Raw genomic sequence first — 20,743 nt, forward strand, 5'->3', positions numbered from 1 at the left:
ATTATTTATGAACGTCACAGCCTATTATATTTTTTCCTAGGGTGAAATGGGATGGTTTTCAGTAGTAGCTATGAAAACAGATGAACTCCAGTTCGACAAGTAATTCATAAACTATATTTGCTTATATGAAATTGTAATATCTTCATCAATAAAATAAAGATCTATGTGATGTGATATGATATTTGATCATTTATTTCATTCAATCTTCCCGTTTATCCTGCGGTATTATATTTGAATTTTCTTTTTCACCGTCAATACAGTTTATTTTGCGTTTTTTTTTGCGATGTCTACTTTTTATGAAATTTTGTGAAACTGGAAAGGTTATGACGTACTCAAGGCAAATATATACCGTTCAGAATTCAGAGTTCTTTCAACAGCGTTTTCTACAATATAATGGACAGTTGTTCTCCTCACAATGATCTTTCATAAAAAAGAAATAGTAACTTCAAATAAGACAAACGAAAATGTTTAAGTTTAATAATTATCAGAAAGACCAGAGCAACTCGAAAAATATCAATATTCCAGTAAATACACGGAACTTTTACGACAATACCACTATATCAAATACGATATGATCTTTATTTTTAGTTGACGAAACCCAAATGACTGCATTCCTGTTTTTGGTCAATTTAGCTAGTACTGAAGTGTAGTTATTCAAGGCTCGTTGAAACTGAGGGTATATTTTCCAAAAGGAAGGTTTTGACTTCCTTCTTCTCCATCTTCATACAATAAGATTATTTCTAGGAATCTTCCAAAGAGAAAAAGGAATTCTAAAAATTAATCTCTTTTAAAAATAAACCCTTTTCAATTCATCCTTTCGAATTTCGGTTCGTACATTTTCAATTGTGAATTTGTAGTGCAAATAAATATGCATAAGTGATCATCATTGATGAATCAATGTGTTAGGAATCTCACATACTCGTAGACTTTTCAAAATATACAAAGAGGTATAATCGGCCTCTTCATGCAAAATCTTCGAATATCGTCTAGAAAAACTTTAAAAGCATCACCTATTTCAAAATTTTGAAGTATTTCAATTATTGACACCAATTCAAATCATAATGTCAACATTTCTAGTAGAATTAGAAATTAAAATTTAATCAAGAAGATTATATTGCGAAGGGAAGTCTCTCTGACTAGTGCTAGCTACATCACTGCATAGTATAAAACAAAGTCGCTTTCCGCTGTCTGTCCCTATAGCGGCCTACACACATGGGACCTGGTTCGCCGAACTTGGTTCGCACGAACCATGTTCGTCATATGTTCCCCTGTGTGTGGTGTTTAACGAACTATGATCGCCACAATTTCTCACGAACTTGGTCTTCCATCGGGTTGGAAAACATTTGTTCGGTTCGCCGGCAGGGCGCACCAAGTTCGTCTGTGTGTGGAGGAGGGGAAGCGTTGTTCATCAGTTTGATTTTTGTCAGTACACAGGAGAGACTCATTTTTGTGTCGGTTGCGTTGCTAGACAATGGCTAATTGTGGTGATAGTGCTCAATTTATGAACCCATCGTTTTTGACGGACTTCATAGAAGTTATAGATGATTTCCATGTTTATGGAAAGTCAAAGTAACGAATACAGGGACAGGCGAGACGAAGCATTGAACGACCTCTTACTGTTGACTCGCGACACGATTCCCACTGCAAACCTGAATTTCGTGAAAAGTAGAATCGAGTCAATTAAGCAGAGTTTCCGTTGGGAATTTAGAAAAGTGAGGTTGTCAATGAAATGCGGCGCGGCGGCAGAAAATGTTTACAAACCACGATTATGGTACTATGAACTCATTTCTTTCATCGCTGATCACGAGACACACAGCTCATCAACATCTACTTTGCAAGAGGATGAGGAGGAAGATGAAGGTGTTCAAAATGAAAGCCAAGTGAGTTAATACTATTTTTTTAATTTATTTAGTGTTTATTCTGTCACAACGTTTTGTACCCTTCTATTTTGCCATGCAACACGGCCTTTTCCTGTAAAGTAATTAACATACTGCAACCTGCTAGCTTTTTCTAGATCTGTAGGCTTCCGTAGTTTTATTTCGAGTACCTGGTATGCATGATCTGGCAGCGGATCTTTCCTCCATTCTCCTTCGACTAACGTTCCCATTTCCATATCCTCTCTATCTAAAATGGAAGTAGGTGTGTAATTTTTGCGACACTTTCCTAGTAGGAAGTTATGCAGAGCTACACAGGCGAGCACAATATTTGTTACTTTACAAGGTTCAAAGCTGATTGTGGTGTGAAAAACTCTAAAGCGAGTTGCTAATATGCCGAACGCATTATCAACGACTCTCCTAGCTCGGGATAGTCTGTAATTGAACACTCTTCGCTCATGTGTTAACTTTTTCATTGGGAACGATTTTAGCAAATCTTCTCTCAAACCAAAGACGTCATCAGCAACAAAAACGAAATTCAAATTTTCCTTTGTTTCTTGAATGCTTAGTAAATTTAGTTTTCCCCCTTTTAAGCGATGATAAAATGCTGTTTCCTGAATAACGCCTCCATCTGACACTCGCCCATTACAACTAACATCAGCCAAAATGAATTCCAAGTTAGCATCAACGATTCCAAAGAGAACAATACTATAATAATCTTTATAATTGTAGAAGTATGACCTACTGCCTACCGGCCGCGCTATAGCAACATACTTGCCATCAATGGATCCACTGCAGCACACTGGGGCCAAATTTACCAATTATTGGCAGGAACTTCAAAAAGGAAAACAAGCAATAGAAGTCAAATAACACATGATTGTAAAGTTGAACAGTGTCTGCATGCGAGACAATACGTATTGGAGCCCAGTTCTAGCAGGCGTTCTGTTCAACTTGATTTGACGATAGCTATTTTTGCAGCAGGGTGAGTTGTCAAACCATTGCATCATAAATTTGTGTTGTTAGAACTCTGTCTGAATACTTCAATAAGTTTTCCGAATTTTATCATTTCATCTAAGAAAGCAGATATACTCAAATTTCTTTCAGCGCATCTTCAGAGAGAACAAAATGCCAAAAAACGGAGTCCCTAAGAAAAACCTTCTCGCCTGAAGAATTATCTTTCGCCTCTCATATGAGTTTGCGATGTTCTGGTCAAGTTGCAGCAGCAAGTGTGGTGAAGGATGTCACTCAAACAACTCCGACGCTAGGGAAGAAGTTTAAAACTGCTTTCAAGTCTTATAGTGTACCCAAAAAGCGACAACTCACAGGAGCAGAGGCTTTGGCTATGTATGTTGGAGCCCAACTGACAAGACACCAAAATAATATAATAAGAGAGCAAGATAAGGAGAGATTTCCATCCTATAAGAAGATCCAAGCGGCGAAAAAAGAATGTTATCCTAATAAGGACAGCATTATAGTTACAGAGACTCCTGCCGAAGTACAACTGCAAGCTCTTCTCAATCATACCGCTTCACACCCAAGACCTTTCAGAAATTGATTTTAATTTATAAGTGGGGTTTTGATGGATCAGGACATGCAGAATATGAACAAAATTTCGATAGTAATCTAAATGCCAGAGATGCAAATATTTTCATTTCCTCTCTTGTACCTAATAGACTGATATCGGAAAAACCTTAGAACAGGAAATTATTGTTTGGCAGAACACAAGAAGTTCCTCTACATGGTATTGTAGACCAATAAGATTTCAGTTCCAACATCAAACCCAAGAATTATCCAGACGGGAAAGAGAATATATAGATGCACAAATACAGCAATTGCGGCCACTGACATATGAATTCAATAACACCCATATTGAGGTAAATTTCAAATTGCTACTCACAATGGTTGACGGCAAGGTGTGTAATGCACTCACGGAAACTACATTAACACAAAGATGTTTTATCTGTGGTTTCACATACAAAGATTTCAAAAATATTGAAAAAATCTCCTTTGCAACCGAACTGGATACAACTAGATTGGAATTTGACTTATCTGTGCTTCATGCATGGATACGGTTTTTCGAATATCTACTACAACCTTGCATATAAATTACCATTGAAGATATGGCAAGCCCGTGGAGAGAAAAACAAGCAAATTGTAGCGACTACAAAAAAATGTATCCAAAATCAGTTCCGACATGAGTTAGGTCTATTGGTAGACAAAATAAAGACCGGTTTTGGAAGAACCAATGACGGAAATACTGCATGGCGCTTTTTCAATAATCCAGATATATTAGCAAAAATAACTGGTCTTAACAATGATATAATAAAACGCTTCAAAATAATTCTACAAACCAAATCAAGTGGATATGAAATGAATGTGGAGAGCTATCAAATGTATGCTCTAGAAACGGCAAAACAGTTTATTGAAGAGTATCTGATACCCGATGCCACCAAGTGTACATAAAGTCTTAATACACGGCTCCAGTATTATAGAACATGCTGTACTTCCAATAGGCCAACTGAGCGAAAAAGCCCAAGAGGCCCACAGCAAAGATTTCAAGAGGTATCGCGAGTATTATTCTCGCAAGATATCACTTACTGCAACGAACGAAGATGTCCTTCATGCTCCTCATAACATCTGATACTTTCATCACCAGCATGAGAAAAATACTCAAGAAGAAAGCAGTATCGCTCGAAAAAGATGTATTGTCTTTAGTGAAGGAAGCAGACGTGGGTATCTCACAAGATAGCGACAGCAGCGAATCATTGATGAGTAATAATTTCGACGAATCGCTATGAAAATGAATATTTGTGTGAAATGGATAATTTGACCCTTCACTGATAACATGCAAATAACAAATATCAATCTAGCACCACTTTCCAATGCGACATTCTTCCCGAAAAACATGAATAAACAATAGATTAATTCCTGCCAACAATTCGTATATTTGGCCCTACTGTGCGCAGTTAGGAATATTCCAAAGTTGTTCAAAATCATTCGCCACTGCAACCCCACTCTTCCGAGAACTAAAAAAAAATTCAATGCTTATAATTTGCAGCATTAACACAATAATTAACAGTGATTTTATTTTCAAGTTTTTCATCCACCAGAATCACGGAAAACTGATCAAGCTGCTAATAAACTGCCTGATAAGATGCCTGAGAAGAGTTTCAAGCGGAAGAAAATGTCCTCTAATGAAGCTCGGCACCAGTTATTGCTAGAAAAGGCTATGGCTGCTCTAGAAAATTCGGAAGATGAATTTGACAACCTTGGGAAAGTGGTGGCGGTAAAATTGAGGAAAATGGACCAGCGACAGTTCCTTCATGTTGATAAACTACTTACGGAGGTCTTGTACAAAGGCCTCCAAAATCAGTTATCGTCCAACACTTCTTTTTTCGAAAACAACTGCTCATCAGCATTTAATCCCTTTCAAATGTATAATCAAATGCCGCAATTCCATTCCTCTTTTAGTGAATCGGATACGTCCAGGGGTACTACTCCTGGAGGCAACAGCAGCCGATTTACGGAGCTATAAAAACACTTGTGTATTTTTTATTTGTATTCATTTATTTCAATAAATATATTTGAAATCATGTTTAATGTAATTTATCAACCCATTAATTTATATCCAATAAAATGGTTATGTTAGGAATTATGATTATTTTAATCAAAAGTGTGCCCTGGCAGGCCAACAGCAATTTCCTTAGGAGTTATAAAGATTATTAATATGAAAATAACTTCATATTGAAATGTAGAAATGAAGTAACGTAATAAACTTACTTTTATGAAGCCTTTATGCAGGGTCTTGTAAATTGCTATGCATGTTTCGAGAATTATTTTCCCCAGAGCTTGTGGTGATGTGGCGCACGAAAACTTAAAGTCCTCTAAGTTTCTTCCAGTAGCTAGGTAGCGAAGTGTAACAACGTGGCGATGTTCGGCCGATATCGACTTTCTCATGTGAGTATCCTCCTTTGAAATGTAGGGTGTCACAAGTTCCAGTAAGTAATTGAACTCTGTTTCGGTCATTCTTAGATAATTGGTGTAATCTTTCGCACTGTTCTCCCTGAGGTGATATAAGAGATTGAGGTGAGACCACTTCTCTCTTTCACGAAGCCACTGCTTGGTCCATTGCGATCTTTTCTTCTTCTGCCTTGTGAAACCCCCAAACTCATCTAATACAACAATAGCAGCTGCAACGTTCGAAGAACTCATCTCAACTGCTGGAATGAAACTGGTAATGGGGAACTATTGTTCACATTCCCCTCCACTGTGTGTGAAGTGACGAACCAAGAACCGAACTTGTTTCGGCGAACCAGGTTCCCATGTGTGAAGGCCGCTTATGTATGCTCAGATCTTCAAAACTACGCAACGGATTGTGATACGATTTTTTGAATAGATAGAGTGATTCAAGAGGATATATATATATATATATATATATATATATATATATATATATATATATATATATATATATATATATAGCATGTATAATATAGTTGAGAAACACTGATTTAAGAGAATTCTAATGTGATATCGTAAATCAACATTTTTTTGCTATCAAATTGCAAATGCCGAACCCTATTAGATAGATAAAAAAATGTACTACACTATTGTACTCGTTGAAAAGGTCTACAGAAAAGTCAGTGATGGTATATGTCTTAGGAATAACTAACAATAACCATTTTTTATCCTCGAGAAATAACGGCTCATTTAGGGAGCGATTTCAAGCAATACAGCATCATTGTTCATTTGTTCATTTCATACAGGTCAGTATGACCCTTCACAGCATGTAATTCAAATTCGATACGATTCAGATTCGAAATGCAGGGACATAGCGGTTGCGGCAGTACCGGCCGACGCCTCGTGCTTATGACTAGCGCGTCGAAGGTCGCGCTTTGTCCTATAACACTTCATGATTACCAACAATTGCACACGTTTATATGTATATGCAGTATCATCATTGCACCCGTGCGAAGCCGGGGCGGGTCGCTAGTTCTTCAAAAAATCAGAAGAGGAAATACTGGACGTCCTTCAAGTCCAAATCACGGTTTCATAACGTGGAAAAAATATGGTTATATCGAATAATAAATTGTAGGATTCCGAATGTATTGGTGCATACTTAAAAATACATTGAGATATATTATCTGAACATTTTAATGAACTGCAGCACGATACATGCTTTATAATAGCTTTCTCAGGTGATAGGTCAGGTTAGGTACAAAGTGAGTGGGTCTATTCGACCCTCCACCGCAACCTGCAAGGGTTTATTATGGCTCACACCTATTCACACTCGACCAAATAAACCCAGCTTTAAAGAAACCAATTAGTTTGTATGATGAGTGATCTTTCATATCAGATGGTTCATCAGAGAGTACGGCTCTGGTGAACTCTAAAACCTGAATCAGTCCTCAGCAGGGCAAGCTCCGCTGTATGTGCTCTGCTGTTTCATCATTTTCCAAACAGAGACGACACACACTGTCTTCCGACAGTCCAAGTCTCTACATATGATGATTCAAATGATAGTGACATGTAAGATACTGTTAGACATCGCAGTTCATCCCTACTGCAGTCTAACAATTGTTCGGTATCAAGCTTCGGAGGGTGAATAAACGCATTGGAGTGAGCCAATCCTGGAAGATTCTGCCAAAAGTACATAAATTTTCATGCCATCCAGGTGTTCAATGTTCGTTTGGCAAAGCCTAAAGTGATGCCTATGACAGATTCTGGTTCGATGAAGCTGCTTGCAGCACCACATTTTGCAAAAGAGTCAGCAGCCTCATTTCGTTTCAGGCCAGTATGGCCAGGAATCCAGACCAGAGACAATTTGTTAGGTCTTCCTATCGAGGAGAGTTGTTTTTTGCAATTTGCTACCAATTCAGACGTTGCTCGGTAGGAGTCAAAAGCTTCCAACGCCGCTTGACTGTCAGAGAATATTTTTATTGACTTGTATATGAGGTTGGATTCTTCCATTCTCTCCGCACACAATTCAATAGCGTGAATTTCAGCTTGAAATACAGTCGCATAGGTTCCTAAGCAGGTTGAGATGTCTTTTCTGGGTCTGCCACTGAAAACACCTCGACCAAAACCGGAAGGTGTTTTTGATCCATCTGTAAACCAACAACTATCAGCTCTTGATATTTCTTTCTCCCGGAGGATCGATTCCTCTCTATTCGGAAACAGTACATTATGAGGCAGTTTGCAGTTGACAGTTGGAGGCATGAAGTCAGAGGTCATTTCCAGAATGCTGTGACTACCAGTGTCATCCAACAGTTGCACTCTGCATTAAATTGATTTGTGCAATTGGCAATGTACACAAGTCCATATGCAGTCCATCTAGCGTCTCTCTTCAGAAAAATGTGAAGAGGAGGTAAATCTAGAAGAATCTCCTTGGCCTCTGACGGTGTGGCACTGATGGTACTACTGATGGCCAGACAAGCCTGTGTCTGTAAGCCAGAGAGCTTCGCCTCAGGTGGGCTCGTACTGAATGAATTCTATATAATTAGTGCGCCATGAAACAATTTCAATCATATGACCTTCTATCTTCTTAATGACTAATAATTCGACCTGTGCCTAGGTATGAACTAATTCACTTCTTCAATTGACGACTTGTTTATTTTGTGGAAATTCATGTTCACTGAGGATACACTACAAAAACACACTTTTGTCTATTTTCCACTATATTTCTTTATTGTTGACCGGTTTCGGCTATTATACCATTTTCAAAACTAACTGATTACATTTAAATCTGAGTAATGTATACCTATGTTGCTTATTCTATCATACCGATACCTGCGTTTCATATACCTGTAAAATCCATGAACATAACAAAGCTTTCAATATAATGTAGGTTTTGGGATCTGGATTATAGGTTCAGGAGAGGACTATTATTTAAATCAAGTTGTTCGTTGAGGACAATAGAATTGGGATTTTTCTTTGACCTGTTTATTTCCATAGATTCCAACAGATTCATCATTTTACCTTTTTCGCATGTGTGTAGGATCTCTAAATTATCTTTATCTATTTTATGTTTCGAATTTTGAAGATGTTCGTACATTAATGATTTTTTATCTGAAATGACATGTTCGTGGTACCTTGTATCAAAATTTCTTCCAGTTTGGCCTGTATATATGGCGGAGTATTCACCACATTCTATTCGATATATACCAGATCTCTTCCCGTTCTCAATTATGCTGGTAGAATCTCCGAGAATATTAAAAATTATCTCTCAAAATTCAATTTACAAACATCCTACACATCCAACGGAAATTTAGGAAACATATTATTTAATGCCAAACCTAAATTAGAGAAAGGGAAGAGATCTGGTATATATCGAATAGAATGTGGTGAATGCCCCGCCATATATACAGGCCAAACTGGGAGAAATTTTGATACGAGGTACCACGAACATGACATTTCAGAAAGAAAATCATTAATGTACGAACATCTTCAAAATTCGAAACATAAAATAGATAAAGATAATTTAAAGATCCTACACACATGCGAAAAAAGGAAAATGATGAATCTGTTGGAATCTATGGAAATAAACAGGTCAAAGAAAAATCCCAATTCTATTGTCCTGAACGAACAACTTGATTTAAATAATAGTCCTCTCCTGAACCTATAATCCAGATCCCAAAACCTACATTATATTGAAAGCTTTGTTATGTTCATGGATTTTACAGGTATATGAAACGCAGGTACCGGGTATCAGGTATATCAAATCATTTATGATAGAATAAGCAACATAGGTATAAATTACTCAGATTTAAATGTAATCAGTTAGTTTTGAAAATGGTGTAATAGCCGAAACCGGTCAACTATAAAGAAATATAGTGGAAAATAGACAAAAGTGTGTTTTTGTATGAACTAATTAATAATTCAAACATCATTGAAAACATTTCACCAACTCATCCAATCGGCATATAATGAACTATTTACTAACTTCCACATTGGAAAACATATTCAAGAGACGAGAAGAATTCAATTCTATTTGGTGATTCAGTGAATTTTCAGAAAATTTTCATAATTCTTGTATCCATTGATTTCCAAGCATTCTGAAAGATTGACTTTCAAACCTATCTCTTCCAAAAATGTTACGTCATAGTTACGGTTGAACTCATGCTCCTCTGCCACAAGATGGTTTGCAAATGTGGAGTTGATCTTCACATTCCAGAAACTTTTCATATATTCTTTAATTCTTCGGGAAAATGATCTCCTTGTTAGACCGATATCAAATTACCAGTTCATCTTGGTGGTGTTCCTGGAGTAAGATCAGAAACTACCCTTGCCGGACGTAAAAAAGCATAAAACAAAAATAATACGTGCGGGTTTACCAAAGTATATTGATCAGCATTCGAATGAAGGATCCAATCAACAAAACATCTAACAAAATAGTAGGAGAAATAGTCCACGAGGAGGGGTATATGAAAAGACAAACAAATGAAGACAAACAAATAAAAATTGTAAATAAGGTGATGAAGAAAACTCAGGATTTTCTGAGTATACCGCAAACAGAAGAGATTTCTACTCTTGACAGAAGATGAAACGCACCTTCTGTTTCTGAGAGAGTGTGTATATTTGGAATTATAAAAGATCGGTAAAAAAACATGACAAAAATGTAAACAAGAAAGTAAAAGAGGAGTTTCATTCAAAGAATAGCAAGAATTGCCGTATCTTTCCAGGAAAACTTCTGAAATCGAAAACCATATTGAAAAATCTCAAATAAAACAAGTTACTCACTTTGATCAATGTAGAACTCACATTATTGATAGGTTCTTAAACTGAATCCAGTCAAAAGTTATCGAGTGGCAATTGCTGGGATGAGGCAGGCTTTTTACTGCTGAAGATGTTGACAGCGGCGAAATATTGAAGAACATTTGATAACAAAAAATGACAATAGAAAGTATAATAGGATTTTTTATTGACCACTTGTTCTCTTTATACAAATAAAACCTTCAAAAACTCTCAACTTTTGAAGGTTTGTTTGTCCTCCTTATACAAACAAAACCCTCAAAAAATTAAACTTTTGAAGGTATTGTTTGTATAAAGAGGAAAGGTGATCGACAGAAACCCCCATTTTAATTTCTACTGTCATTTCCTGTTATCGAATATTTTTCAATAAATCTTAAAGCGCTAAAGATAAGCGGGGTTTTATTTTTCAGCATGCGAACCCTAGGTCGATTCTGACAATGAGCGGTGAACCGACATTGTCCCAGAGTTGGAATCGAACCCGCATTCATAATGACAATTATTTCATGGGTGGAACTAACTAACCGACTGTCTCATCTGCAATACAAAAAATCAATAAAATCTGGAATTTGTTATTACTCTTAATACTATTTATTTTTACTGTCATTCCAAAAGTCTTCGGCTCAACACAACAGAAAAAAAAATATGATGATAACTGGTAATATTTTGAAATTTTCTTTCATTTGAAGAGTGTAGTGATATACAGGTTCACTACACTCTTCACTGTGTAAGGAGTACTTTCATTGAGTCAATTTCAGTTTAATTTCCATTACTTTAAAAATAATTCAAATTGACCTTATGTCTCTTCAACCACATCTAATGTCACGTAAAAGATACGTATATTTTTTCTCAACTACAATCAGTGATAATAAGAAATGATATAGTCAACGGTAGCTACATTGTATTATTTTATGGGCATTAATTTCATCAAAAATCTATGATAACACTTAGTTTGTTTGCCTATCTATCCACTTGCTCGAAAGAGAGCATTGGGTCAGCCCAACAAGATTTGTTGTATGATTTGTATGGAGTGAACCAAATGAAAGATCACAGAGCTCTTCACTTACCAATTCTATTCAATGAAATATTCATCAAAATTTGAATTCTTATTCGAACATATCAATAACCGGAAAATAGAATAGATTAGCTCGAAAACATGTATATTGTTTTGTGTTTCCTGGTGTGAAAAAAAAACAGAGGGGAAATTGCTATAATTAACCTGCTTTCACAAAGTGACAGTTCTCGTTGGAAACTCATTTGGGAGAAAGGCACATGTCGCATTATATATCGATAAAGAAATATAGGGTCTGCATTTGGAGAATCAATTATTCAAAAGCAACTGTATCAGTTTTCCTAATTTTTCTAGCACAAGGTCGGCCAGGAGTGGCGTAGGTACCCAGAATCATTTATAGGTGAGAGTAGTAACGAATAATAATTGGAAGTATGAAATGTTGATAAAGCTTTCAATCGAAAATGATTTTAGGCATTCTCACCTTACACAATTTGAACAAAATAAATATTGTAGAGAAAAAATGAGTACAGGAGTAGAGACTACAAACTTTTCAGTTATAGGAGTTGTTGCGTGAATTTGAAGTATTCTTCACAAAGAAGAATGTCCAATTATGATATCAATAATTTTGGATATCTAAAAAAGCAGAGAAGTTATATAGATACTTATCTTAACATTTTTGAAATCGGTCTCCGTCCTCGACATCTATCGAGGACGTTCAAAAATAAAAAAGCAATACACAACTGCAAGATTCATTAGTTTTTTTTTAATCCTGGGAGCTCTGCTCCCAAACATAGCCTGAAGTTGCTGGATTCCATCCAGAAAAGAACCATCCGCCTGATTGGAGATGCGAACATAACGGGCAACCTTGATGACCTAGAAAATTGAAGAAAGGTTGGAGATTTATCTTTCTTGTAAAGATACTTTCACGGGAAGTGTTCAAGTGACTTGGCACATTTAATTCCACCAAGAGCGGTACATTTCAGAAATACACGACGAACTGTGGCTGCTCATCGTTTAGAGGTACAACTCAGTACACCTTGAACTCCACTGTTTATAAACTCTCTCATCAACTGTGTATATGTGGAAGAAACTTCCTGAGAACGTTTTTCCAAATGGAGTTAGTCTCCAGCTATTCAAATCCAATGTGAATCGCTACTTTCACACAGGCACCACTTTGAGAGCGTCTTAAGGATTTTCCTGCGGTGCTTGTGTTTTGTCCTCAAAAAAACATTTTTCTTAGTGAAAAATACATTGAATTTTCGCAGTAACTTATCGAGGTACTGAAATAGTAGTTTGCCTCTTCTACACCTGTTTACAGTTTTTCTTTGAAACTTTTTTTTTGTTGATAAAATACTTTCTTGTGCGAGTATCTTCAATTTGATTTTTTTCACTCGAAATTCTGTAAAAATTCAGAGAATTTTATTTTCAACGTCTTCCATAAGATTTTTAGAATCTTATATGTCAAATCGAATTTAGTTTATCAAAATCATGACTCTGTGGAGGAGGTGTGAATATGTTAGGGGACTGAATAAGAGGAATGAATTTCTTAGCTAATACTACGACGGATATTGAAATACAATCGACAGATATTTGTGTATCAAAAGAACTTGGTCGTTGGTTGTTCCATGGATTTCATCGGGTTCCTGCTGTCCTACAACGATGAGTACAAATAATAATAATAATATTTATTTGTAGTTTTTTTATCACATATAAATACAATAAATATTCAATCTATAAAAATGATAAAGAATAAACTACAAATAAGGCTAGAAACAACATGTACCGAAAGGATACTGTTGATCTCAGTTCTAGCCTTGAATAAAAGAGAACTAAACAAGAGAAAAAACAAAGAAAAAAGAATAGGAAAAAAAAGAAGAAGAGAGAGGGAAAAAAAGCATGTTAAATGTTATTACTGACAATTTTTCAGAAGTATAAAATCTATGAAATCAATGGCTTTCTGATTGAGCAGCGATGAGATATTTTTTGTAACAGGGCTTAAATGAAGGAACTTTACTAACTTTATATTTTCCTGGAATATTATTATAAAAACTATATATACTATTACTGCAGGATCGTCGATATAGAGTGGTTCGATGAGGCGGAGGAGAAAGTAACCCTTTTAACCTCAAATTTAGAGTGTGTACATCGCTACAAAATCTTATTTCGTTATACAAATATGATGGACATTTGTTAATCAATATTATATGAAAGAGGGTAGCCGAGTGTAAAACACGTCTATTTTCCATAGTTAACCAATTGGTTTCCCTAATTTTATATGAAATTCTGTCATATTTTCTAATACCAAATATATACCTAAGACATAATTTTTGGACTCTCACAATTCCTAAATATGCTTTTTTATCCAGGCATGAACCATACACAACATCACAATATGCAAAATGACTCAACACAAGCGCATTTGTTAATTTTATTTTCAAACTTATTGATAATAAATGACGATGAGGATAAAGCATTTTCAAACTCATGTAACTCCTTTAAACACATTTTGTGACATGTTTTGTAAACCTTAAATTCACTTCCATTTCGATACCTAAATTTTTTGCCACGTTCTTGGGGCATATTACTGTATCACCAATAACAATATTAATATGTCTTTCCACCCAGCTACGATTAGTACCGAAAACAAGCAGATTAGTTTTGTTTGAACTGATTTTGAGGTTATGAGCTTCAGATGCTGAAATGAAATGAGCTAGATCTCCATTCAATTTTTGATTAGTAGTAGCAACGTCATTAAGGTTGAATGATAGATATAGTTGAGTGTCATCCGCATACATATGTGAATTACAATGTCCTAAAACAGAAACTAGATCACAAGTGTATATGCAAAATAATAAGGGTCCTAGTATAGATCCCTGATTGATTTTCCCTTCAAAGTTTCTACAAACTGTGAACGATCTTTAAAATAGCTTTTAATTGAATTTATAGCAGGTTCAGAGAACTCTATGAAGTTGAAAATTGCAAATATCAAAGCAGTCAGCCGCTTCGAAAATATCATCAGTTATTTTCAAGAGAACAGTTGTACAGCTGTGTTCTTTACGAAATCCTGACTGGTTGATTCGTAAAATATTGAAAGAATTTAAAAAGCATTTGATTTGAAAACTCATTATTTTTTCCATTACTTTTGACCAAGTAGGTACCAGACTGATGGGGCGCAGACGGTTAAGAGTATTTGGATTAGATATTTTAGGAAGAGCCAGTATTTAAGAAATCTTCCACATTTCAGGAAATTAATCATTTTGCTAACATGAATTTATTATATTAGTGAGATATGGTAGTATTAATTTCATCTAAACCTATGGCTCTTGTTTTTATTTCTAAAATACATTTGTAAACAATATTTTCTGTTACCGGCTCAAAGCGAAATTTTTCAGCAGATATATTAATTTTTGAATCACTGTTATATTACTAGGTACAAAATATTGGTCGGAATTACTCAAAAACCATTTATTGATTTCAATAAGATTGATAAGTCTATCTGGCAAGTTATGTTTTTTACGAGAATATATGTTGAGATTTTCAGGTTTATTCCATAATAATATTTTATTATGGTTACCACTTATACCTGATTAAGAGATGCTTTTTTCTCATTTTTTATCATGATATTGGTTTAGTTTCTTAGCAATTCAGTTCCAATTTGGAAGGATTTCCTTTGTGAGCGAATTTGCAGAAATATTTATCAAATGTAACCCAATATTTATCTTGGTTTCAATAAAGAAGTTACCTGTTTCACGAAAGAAATTTGTCAAATTTTACAAATTAATTCAATCTCCAGCGATTCAGATTCAACGTGAATCGTAACTTTCGCACAGGCACCGCTCTTAGAGCGCCTTGAGGATTGTTCTGTGATGTTCGTGTTCTGTCCTTGGAAAAATACCACTATGTAGAAAATGATGAGAGACTAATGTTTCGGATTTTATTTGAAATATGCATATTACTAATGATCTTTCTGAAATATGTTCAAAGGTTTTTGATGAAGTTTACTAGATAGGTATTTAGTGTATTTCTAACCAACGCAACTAGCCAGTTAAATAGGGGGGGGGGGGAGAAGTTGCGAAATTTGATTGACCTGAAAGTTCTGGGTTCATTACACCTAAACGGTGAAATTAACCAGAAATTATTTATGTCCGATGTAATTGAACCATGATGATCATTTGGTACTGAGAAATTTCCGTTGTGAAATAATATCCATGTATTGCCCCATTTGATGATTGTGGAAAACGTTTTAATTCTACTGAAAAGAAATTTGATATGACCTGCTTTTGTTAATAATTCAAACACCTGAGAGGATTCATTCTGCTCTAATGGAATATTCTATCGAATTTCCGTACGCCACATATCAGACTGAATGAGAAAATACATTACTCTGAGAAACCTGAGCTGTAAAGATATTGTTTGAAGATGAAATAGAAAAGCAACCACATCAAAAACCAATTAATTCACAGGTCGGAGATTGTATTAGATTATTCCCTGATGTGTTTAGTTTCTAGATTCAGTTGCTAGGAAAATGTGATTTCGATACTGAAGAGTAGTAAGTGGCTTATGATGAGTGACGCAAATAACTGGTTCACTTTGATGGAGTCAAGGATATTATTAGTGAACCAACTGATTTTTGAAATTGTCCTAAACTGACATATGATATTTGAATCGATTATTCAAAGCATTCAGCACTAAGAAACAAGTTTTGAAACGAAAATATGAATATAGACGATGATTTATTTTTGAAAATCAAATGATTTCAAAATAATTTCGCTATAGTCCGATATTATATAACTAACGATAATTTCCATATCTCAAAACTTTCTAAGAGATCCACTACTACCATATTACCCGAATAGACATTATTGGTAAAAATGTCACTGTCTTGAAATGTTTGGGTTTTTAGTCTCTCACAATATTCATGTTCGAAAAATTCTATAATGACATTTTGTCAAAATAATGATACTGAGTATTTACAGAAAAGATCAGTTGTTAACTTTATTCGCCCTTTATCTTCAATCTTGTTTTTCTTTTGAAAATAATAAAGACGTTCATTGAAAGTCATTAGTACAGTTTATTGTATGATTTCCACTATCAAGGGTTTTACAAAACCGCGACACGTATTTCGCTTTACAATGGCTTTCTCAAGCGTTTATATTATGTTACTTCTGAATTACAACCATTTTATATTGTAACCTGGTTGTTTGCCAACTTTCCAATTGATGAATCTACCTGAAAATTACAGGTATAAATTCATTAAGAAAATTGAATTTCCAAAAATATGGAAATTACCAAATTTAAAAAATTCCAATGTCTCATGAACTCTCGAACTGAACTGAATAATTCGCCAGTATTTAATCTGTTTATTCTTAGTTAAGAAAAGTTACGTTTAATTTCAGTATTTTGGAAAAATCAATTTATTCATATAGCTCATCCATATAGTTAATCATTCGTTAGAAAGTAGGCAAATAAGTAGGTAATGTGTTAGAGTATAAAATAATTGTAATTTAGAAGTAACTTCTTATTAACGCGATGTACCTGTCGCAGTTTTTGTAAAACTCTTTATAGTGAAAATCATATAATAAAGTTTATTCATGAGTTTGAATATTGATTTTCATCAAGTATCAGCCAGTTTAATTCAATTATAGAAGAAATCCAATATCGGTTTTTTGACCTTGTGGTATTTCAAGTTATTTCTAGAGTGTTCCATTTGACACCAAAACATTTGGTTTTTCGACCAGTGTTTGAAAGAAAAAATGTTTCCAAGATGTATCTCATTGAAGACCAATAACATAAGTCACTGTGCATCTGAAGGAAGTAGTCATGGAAATATTGAATGGATAAGAAGAGAAAACAAATTCAATACAGCAAAAGGGACGTTGCCAACATGTATCTCAAAGTGATACATACACAAACTATTTTAAACTTTCAATACATTCAATTTCAAATTCTGGACTCAGATATTCGTGATACAGTTAATGTTATTATTTATGAAAAAATTTAACGCAGAGAAAGAGATCAAATGTTTCAATTTGGAACAGACCACAAAAGAAAAAGACCAAAGACAGTGAACTATTTTCGCAACATAAGTTCTTTGACAAGTTAGTCAATCTCGCGAATACCAGTTTCACAGAAGTGAAAAGATCTCAATTAAATATAGAACCTCAGAGTATCAGTTGACTCATAAGTGGCAATATTGTCAAAACTCAGGACGAGTATCCCCAATTATCCGCAGTCCTCTCAAAGTGTCTTTCACGTCAATATTTATTCGAACTTGATTTTATTTTTTGAATGAAACGCCAAAGAAGAACGACTATATTCCAAGGAGCAATACGAATTACAACATGATCATTGATCAGTCAAGAAAACCTAGAGGGAGAGAGAGACTTTATTTTTTGAAAAACACCTCATTTTTGGACACCACTCCGACAACGACATCCATCCTCTGTCGCGATCGAAGAGGAATTCCCTGAATTTAGCAAGTCAATATTTTGATTTTAAAAACATATATTTCAAACTTATGTATTTCCTTTGGAGAATATCCTGACGTACTTAAAATTGCGGTCCTTGTCCCTATACTTGAAAATGGTGACAGTAAAAATATCGAGAATCATCGTCACATATCAATAATAGGTAGGGGGAAGTTCCCTAGTGGCGGACACCTAAAGTATTCAGAAAATAAAAAAAAAATACTACGAGAAATGTAACTTTATTTATATATTAGTCAAGTCAACCCAATATAAAATCAATTAATAAAAATATAACTTTTGCCTACATATATTTAGGAACTTCAATCAAGCTTTGATAAAATAAATAAAAAATTTGGCACTGGCACCTACTACCGGACAGACTCAACTCCGAACCCCTAGCGCCGGACACTATTGAAACACCGAACATCGGTTGCATAAATAATAATCTAGAGCATTGTATACAGTCTTCGTCGTGGTCCTCTAAGCACACTACGCAAGTTGTTTTTCCGATGTTACATATTTGAGTTAATGGTTCTTTTTTCTTCGTTTCATGTCGAGTTTTTCCTTTGGCCTTCACTCCTTTGGTTCGTTTCTCCTTTTCTTCTATTGCTGTTTTGAACTTGTAACTTTTTTTCTCAAGATTTTTTTCATTCTCTTTCTCTTCAGCAGCAATTTCGTTATGTGATGGTGTTGGAATTTCGCTTCTTTCACTTTTTCTCTTCCGAATCGCTGATCTTCTTATGGCAGCATTCGGCAATGGTGTCAATTTATGGACAATCTGAACAACATCTACTGTTTAGAAAATTAATAAAAACTTTCATTATTGATGAATTATAAGGGTACCCTATATTTGTTGGCAATTGAAAGAAAAACTCGAACACAAAACTATAGCAGTAATACTTACTTGAAATTTATGCGACACAGTACTTTTCCGCCGAAAATAGCAATCAACTGCTCCCAATGAGTTTTTCGCGTCACTGTCAAACCACGTCCCCTGTCCCTGTATCACTACCTTCCCCGCTCCCCCTTGACGATTTTTAAACCGAACGCGTTGTAACTTGTCGGGATAGCGCGACTGTCCGGCGCTACGTGCCGTCCGGCGTTAGGGGACTTCCCACTATATTTTAAATTTTTTTGAGAAAATTATATCTGGCAGAATAAATGATTACTTGGAAACATTCGATCTAATGACAAAGTGCCAACATGGGTTCAGAAAAAATCGCTCGATAGAAACTGCAATGTTCAACTTTGTACAAGAAGTACATGATTTAATGGATAAAATAACATTTTGGTAGGATTATTTTTTGATTTGAGTGGAGCCTTCGACACCTTGGATATTAAATTCGTATCAGATAAGCTATTTAAGATTGGTATTCGAGGAAACATAAATCAGCTTATAATGATTTTCTAACAAACATATATTTCCAGGTGGAACAAAATGATATAATATCCGATAAATTCCTTGTAACAAATGGGACACCTCAAGGCAGTGTACTCGGTCCACTAATATTTCTGTTATATGTGAATGATCTACCTAATGATATAAGTAATGGTGGGATATACCTTTACGAAGACGACACTTTCATTATTCTTCCAAATAAAACAACGGAAGAAATGCATAGCCTTGTCAACTCAGTCCTACACGAATTTGATGACTGGTGTTACAGGAATAGACTTATAGTTAACCTGAGAAAAACTGTCTGCATGGAATTTGCAAATTCATCTCGAAGCCTGCATCATTTCAATTTCATTTTCCGGAATGATTCCTTAGCAATAACAAGCTCAACAAAATTCTTATGAACAATAATGGACTCATATTTCACTTTGAGAGAAAATATAGAATTCACATCCAAAAAATTGAATCAATCGTATTATCTCATTGAATCCCTTGAGAATAAATTAGATACTAAAGCACTGATATCAGTTTATTTCGCCAAGTTTCAGTCCATTATTTACAACAACATTGCGATCTGGGGTGTAGCAACTGGGGTTTAGCAACAGAAAGCATTACTGAGGTTAATTTTCAATCTAGATTACGGAACGTCATGTAAAGAGCTTCTTCGTCAAAATGAAATACTAAATGTTGCCTGTTTGATCAATGACGTTTATCCATGAAAATAAAAGACAACTAGGATCGAGATCGGAAGTCCATAATTTTCATGCTAGGAATTACCATATGCCCATCACCCAAAAACACCATCACGCAAAATATAAAAAGTCTCCTATGTTTGCAGGTATCCGTCTCTTCAATATACTGCCATGAGATATGAAGACACTGCCACCCTCAAGTTTTTAAAAAAACAGTTGAATGTGTTTCTATCAGAAAAAGGTTTCTACACAATAGGTGAATGTATACTTGAAGTTGGTGATGTCAGATCACTGTCATTGTGACGTATATATCGTAACATGTTGTTTATTTATCTATTTCTATTTTTCACTTATATTTTAATATCGATGTGTTTGTTTTACAAACAAATGACATCTTATAATCTTACACATTTATATTATAGGTATCTGAGAAATATGACCTATCCCATCTACAAAATGTAGCCCAAACAACTAATAAATCTATACATCTATCTATCTATACGTATGTTTGCGTGAGAACTGGCAACTGTATTCACGATATTTATTCAATTGTT

Source organism: Leptinotarsa decemlineata, unplaced genomic scaffold (genome assembly GCF_025532065.1).
Source record: "Leptinotarsa decemlineata unplaced genomic scaffold, Ldec_3_MD MMD2_tig00000505_RagTag_RagTag, whole genome shotgun sequence".
Taxonomy (NCBI): Eukaryota; Metazoa; Arthropoda; class Insecta; order Coleoptera; family Chrysomelidae; genus Leptinotarsa; species Leptinotarsa decemlineata.